Source organism: Meriones unguiculatus, chromosome 16, assembly GCF_030254825.1.
Source record: "Meriones unguiculatus strain TT.TT164.6M chromosome 16, Bangor_MerUng_6.1, whole genome shotgun sequence".
Lineage (NCBI taxonomy): Eukaryota > Metazoa > Chordata > Mammalia > Rodentia > Muridae > Meriones > Meriones unguiculatus.
In genome coordinates this window covers 56,161,229-56,167,228 of record NC_083363.1, presented here as the reverse complement: position 1 = coordinate 56,167,228, position 6,000 = coordinate 56,161,229, and the positions used below count along the sequence as shown (strand labels likewise).

Here is a 6,000-nt window from a genome sequence, read left to right as displayed (position 1 = left end):
TTTTGAGAGGGAGGACTGTTACATAGGAGATTAGGGAAAGGAAAAGGAAGGGGTAGTGTAATTATATTTTACTTTAAAATAAAAATAAAAATTATCCAAAAGAAATACTTACAAAAAAAAAAAAAAAAACACCTTAGGAAACAGCCAAGGCATGGTGGCACACACATTTAATCCCATCACTCGAATGGCTGTGAGTTTGAGGCCAGCCTGGTCTACAAATCGAGTCCAGGATAACCAAGGGTACACAGAGAAATCCTGTCTCAAACAAACAAACAAAACAAAACAAAAACCTAGGGCCAGGACTGTAACTCAGTCAGTCATGGCCAGCTTTCTGCCCGCCCTTTGCCGTGTAGGGTTTTTACTTTCTCTTACTAAGAATTTGTTTTGGGTGCCCCTTCTTCGTCAAACCTGCACCCTTCAGGGTTTAGTATTCTCCAGTGAATACTAACTTTTATAAATCTTTATCATTGTGTCTTGAAAATAGTAATTTTTTTATAATTTTTTATTTTTTTATTATTAGTTACATTTTATTAACTCTGTATCCTAGCTGCATCCTGCTCCCTCATTCCCTCCCAATCTCTCCCTCCCTCCCTCATCTCCTCCCTGCCCCTGTCCAAGTCCACTGATTGGGGAGGACCTCCTCCCATTTCATCTGACCCTGGTTTATCAGATATCTTCAGGACTGGCTGCAAAGTCCTCCTCTGTGGCCTAGCAGGACTGCTCCACCCGAGGGTGTTAGGGAGGTCAAGGAGCCTGTCATTGAGTTCCTGACAGAAATAGTCCCGGTTCTTACTATGGGAAACCAATTGGTTACTGAGCTACCACAGGTTTCATCTGAGCAGAGGTTCTAGGTTATATCCATACATGGTTCTTGCTGAAGTGTCAGTCTCAGAAAAGACCCTGTGCCCAGATACAGTTGGTCCTTGTGGAGCTCCTATCCTTTCCCTGTCATATTAACTCCCCCTTCTTTCATATGATTCCCTGCACTCTGCCTAAGGTTTGGTTATGAGTCTTAGCATCTGCTTTGATACACTGCTAGCTAGAGTCTTTCAGGGGCCCTCTGCAGTAGGCTCTTGTCCTGTTACTTGTTTTCTCCTACGTCCAATGTACCTCCCATTTGTCTTTCTAAGTGAGGATTGATCATCTTACTCTGGGTCCTCTTTCTTGTTTATCTTCTTTAGGTGTATAGATTTTATTATGTTTATCATATTTTATAGGACTATATGAGTGAGTATATACCATGTGTGTCTTTCTCCTTCTGGGATAGCTCACTCAGAATGATCTTTTTAGATCCCACCATTTGCCTGCAAATTTCATGATTTCCTTGTTTTTGATTGCTGAGTAGTATTCCATTGTGTAAAAATACCACAATTTCTGTATCCATTCCTCCGTTGAGGGACATCTGGGTTGTTTCCAGGTTCTGGCTATTACAGATAAAGCTGCTACAAATATGGTTAAGCAAATGTGTACTTGAGCAAATTTTGGGTATATGCCTAGGAGTGGTATACCTGGAACTTGAGGAAGCACTATTCCTAATTGTCTGAAAAGTGCCAGATTGACTTCCAAAGTGGTTGTACCAGTTTACATTCCCCACCAATGGAGGAGGTTTCCTCTTTCTCCACAACCTCTCCAGCATGTGTTGTCACTTGAGTTATTCATCTTAGCCATTCTGATGGGTGTAAGGTGAAATCTCAGGGTCATTTTGATTTGCATCTCCCTGATGGCTAAGGATGTTGAACATCTCTTTAAGTGTTTCTCTGCCATTTTATATTCCTCTACAGTGAATTCTCTGTTTAGCTCTGTACCCCATTTTTTAAGTGGATTACTTGATTTATTGCTTTTTAACTTCTTTAGTTCTTTATATATGTTGGATATCAGCCCTCTGTCAGATATAGGGTTGGTGAAGATCCTTTCCTAGTCTGTAGGCTGTCATTTTGTTCTGATGACAGTGTCTTTTGCTTTATAGAAGCTTTTCAGTTTCATGAGGTCCCATTTATTGATTGTTTTGTCGCTTTTAGATCCAAGATGGAAAGATCTCCCATGCTCATGGATTGGTAGAATTAACATTGTGAAAATGGCCATCCTGCCAAAAGCAATCCACAGATTCAACGCAATTCCCATTAAAATACCAACTCAGTTCTTTACAGACCTTGAAAGAATGATTCTCAGCTTCATATGGATTAACAAAAAACCCAGAATCTCTAAAACGATCCTGTACAACAACAGATCATCTGGAGGTATCTCCAGCCCCGATCTCAAGTTGTACTACAGAGCAATAGTAATAAAAACTGTATGTTATTGGCATAGAAACAGAAAGGAGGATCAATGGAACCAAATAGAACACCCGGAAATAAACTCACACACCTATGAATACTTGATTTTTGACAAAGAAGCCAAAACCATTCAATGGAAAAAAGACAGCATCTTCAACAAATGGTGCTGGTCCAACTGGATATCTCCATGCAGAAATATGAAAATAGATCCATATTTATCACCCTGCACAAAACTAAAGTCCAAGTGGATCAAAGACCTCAACATGAAAGCAGATACTCTAAATCGGTTAGAAGAAAAAGTGGGGAAGAGCCTAGAACTCATTGGCACAGGAGACAACTTCCTGAACAGAACACCAACAGTAATATTTTAACTCTACCATTCTTCCTCCACTTTCAGGAATGTCTCCATCTACTAAACAATCGTTGTGTCTCTGTTGCTTATGAGTTTATCCATTATCAGTATTGATTCCTATCTATCTATCTATTTATCTATTTATTTATTTATTTATTTATTTATTTATGGCTTTTTCAAGGCAGGGTTTCTCTGGTAAGCCTTCGCCACCCTGGACTCTCTTTAGCTAGCTTGTATAAATGAATTTTTTCGAGCAGTTCTTTGCTTACTTTTGGCATAGGAAAATATTTCAAGTGACATAATCTTGTACAGCCTCCCTTGTCACAGTCCTTAAACCGACTCTAAGAGGATTCTTTTTTCCATTTAATGGGAAATGTTACTTAGAAACAAGTGACTGGGTGGAAGATGAAGTGATTCCCACTGAGCCTTTTACAAGGACTCATATTCTGAACAGGGTCATAACTTCAACGCCATCATATCATGAAGAAACACTGACATTCAAACCGAAGAACATCTGATAAAACTAATAGTCTGTACCAACTCTTAGGGGGAAAATATGTCATGAACAGTAAGAATTAGAGGGCCTGTCTAACGTTCGTACAGATGTGGCCCAGTCCCAAGCACTGCCTAAAACGGTGCAATATGGTGCGAGCCTACAATCCTACATTCAGAATGCGAAGATGGGGGTATCAGACGTTCAAGATCATCTGAGGCCAGACTGGACATAAAAAGCCTGCCTCTGAGAAAGAGAAGGCTGAGAAACCGCCAGTGGCATCAGAAGGAGCTGTAGGCACCTGCTATTGCTGATTCCCCTCTGCACAGGGGCGTGAAGAAACGGCGCAAGCAAAAGAAAACTGAGCATGCGCTGCTCAGTGGCGCACTGATCACTGCGCAGCAGTCCTGAGTCAGCTAGAAGCAGCATACCCGGGAGGAAATGGAGTCTTTCCCAGATTTCTCTTCCGCACCCATTTTTAGCTGACCTGGATTTCTAGGACTTGTGACCGCTTCTTAGGCGTGCCATTGCTATTTACCGGCTTTCCAAACTATGACAGTGTTTGCGTTTGCTGGCAGAAGATACTTCGCAATAAGCTGACAGCATTCCCTTCTATTTTCCCATTCTGTGTCTTTGATTGACCTGAACTATTCCCGAAGGTCCATATATGGAAGGTTTTTCTCCCCAGCCTGCAGTGCTACCGGCCCGTGGCGATATGTTAGAAGATGCATCCTAGTTGAAAGAAATTATGTCATTCTGCCATGCATTTAGGCATAAAGTTTTTGTATAATTCAAATGCTGGTTTCTGTGTCCCCCCACCCCCCATATCTGGTTGTAATCCTTGTTCTGAGAATCTCCTGTCTCAACATTGTATAAACATTGCTTCCCAACCCAATTGTCCATTGGCATGCCAATAAAGCAGTTTACAGCCAATCCCCTTAGCAGGGGAAAGAATAGGGCTGGACTTCCTCCCATCCAGAGGGGAGGAGGAGTTAGAGGAGGAAATAAGGATTCAGCCTTGGGAAGAGGTCCAGGAAACATCAACAGAGATTCAGTCGAACAAGGAAGCCATAAAGCGCAAGTATCTCAGGGATGTAGTCTGGATGGAAGGAAGACAGACTAGCTTAAAGGGTTAAGAATGGAGTAATAACTGCTCAGTGTTGTGTTGTGAAGTTTATTAAATGAACTAGGTGTTGAACATTGCTCTGTTCCCATTGAAGGTGCTGAGAACCATTTCTACTCAGTCCATTAGGTTGTGTGGTGGTTTGACTAGGTATGACCCCCATAGACTGACATATTTGAATGCTTGGCCAACGCAGAGGCTCTTTTTGGAGGTGTGGCCTTTTGGAGGAAGTTTGCCACTGTGGGATAGGCTTTGAGGTCTCCTATGTTCAAGCTCTGCCGAGTGTGAGACACATTCTCCTCTTTGCTGCCTATAGATGAAGAGGTAGAACTCTCAGCTCTTTCTCCAGCACCGTGTCCCATGTCTGCCTGCACGCCGCCATGCTTCCCGTCATGTTGATAATGGACTGAGCCTCTGAAATTGTAAGCCAGGCCCAATGAAATGTTTTCTTTTACAAGAGTTGCCTTGGTCACAGCAGTGAAGCCCTGACTAAGAGCCTGAATGTCTCAATATTCCCAGTCTGGTGCCAAAAGCCTGGAGGGTTTCCGGATAGCCATTGGTCTTCTGTCCACATTGGAAGCCCAGAGAAAGAATATGACAGCAACAGCAGTCCCATTCACCAGTGAAAGGTAAAGATGATCAGGTAAAAGCTTTGGGCCTAATGACGTGTGTGTGTATGCATGTGTGCATGGAGAGATTATAAGTGGTGTGTCTGCCGCAATCACTTTACATCTTAGTCTCTGAGACAGTCTCTCTCAGCAAACTGAAGTTCTTTGGTTGAGCTATACTGCCTGGCTATCTCTGCCTCCCCGGTACTGTGTGTGCTGCCATTGCTTAGCTCTCCTTGTGAGTGCTAAAAGTCTGATCCCACATCTCCATGCTTGTTCAGCTGCTCTTTGCTGACAGAGTCATCAGCCGATGCCCTAAATTTGGGAAACTTTCTATCATAATTTCATTGAGTAGATCCTTTATGTCTCAAGTTTCAGTTCCTTCTTTTCCAGAAATGATTAAGTTTGGATTATTCAGCATATCAGAGCTCTTGAACATTATGGTCATGATTTTTTGGCCTTTAAAAAACCTTCTTAAAAATATATTCATGTTTGTGCGTCCATGATGAACATAGATGTGCCCATGTATGTGGGTGTATGTGAACACATGAGGAAGCCAGAGGTAAATGTTGGATTTATTCATTAATTGCTGTCCATTTTATTTATTTATTTTTTGTAACAGCAGCTTTTGCTTTCCCCAGAGCTTGATGATTGTCTAAGCTAGTTGGGCAGAGAGCTCAAAGGATCTGCCTGACTCTGCCCCCAGAGTTGAGCTTACAAATGCACACTGCTAAAGGGGACATTTTTACAGGGGTTCTCAGGTCTTCACGTGCATAGCAGGCGCTTTACTGACAGAGACATTTTCCTGGCCCTTAATGTCTTTTGGCATCATTGAGTGAATGAATTGTTCTTCAGCCGTGTCCTCTATCCCTGGCATCCCTCCCTCTGATTGGTTTGGGGCACCTGTTTACACTATATCAAATATTGATTCACTGAGCTTTTTGTTCCCAAACTTCCTATTGATTTTTAAAGTTTCAAACAAGTTTTCGCATATCCCAGCTGTCTATGAACTTTCTATGTATCCGAGAATGACCTTGAACTTCTGATCCTACCACATCTGCATCCTAATGCTGGGATTACAGGTGTGCGCTGCCATGCTAGGTTTGTGTGCTGCTGGGTAGACGCCAAAGCTGGGCTTTGTGTATGCATTC

General features: G+C 42.3%; 1 protein-coding gene across 4 annotated transcripts in view; it reads left to right on the top strand.

Annotated features, from left to right (window-relative positions):
* The first annotated feature begins 4,130 nt into the window (after positions 1 to 4,130).
* The window catches only part of Znf451 (zinc finger protein 451), a 76,873-nt gene continuing 75,003 nt past the window's right edge, over positions 4,131 to 6,000 (top strand). For 2 of the 4 annotated variants that reach the window (XM_060369825.1, XM_021659790.2), the window contains exons 1-2: positions 4,131 to 4,663; positions 4,761 to 4,870. The gene's annotated coding sequence lies outside the window, so the exon portion shown is untranslated. Of the gene's footprint in view, positions 4,664 to 4,760; positions 4,885 to 6,000 lie in introns of all 4 variants that reach the window. The other 2 variants (XM_021659787.2, XM_060369823.1) reach the window with 2 other exon arrangements.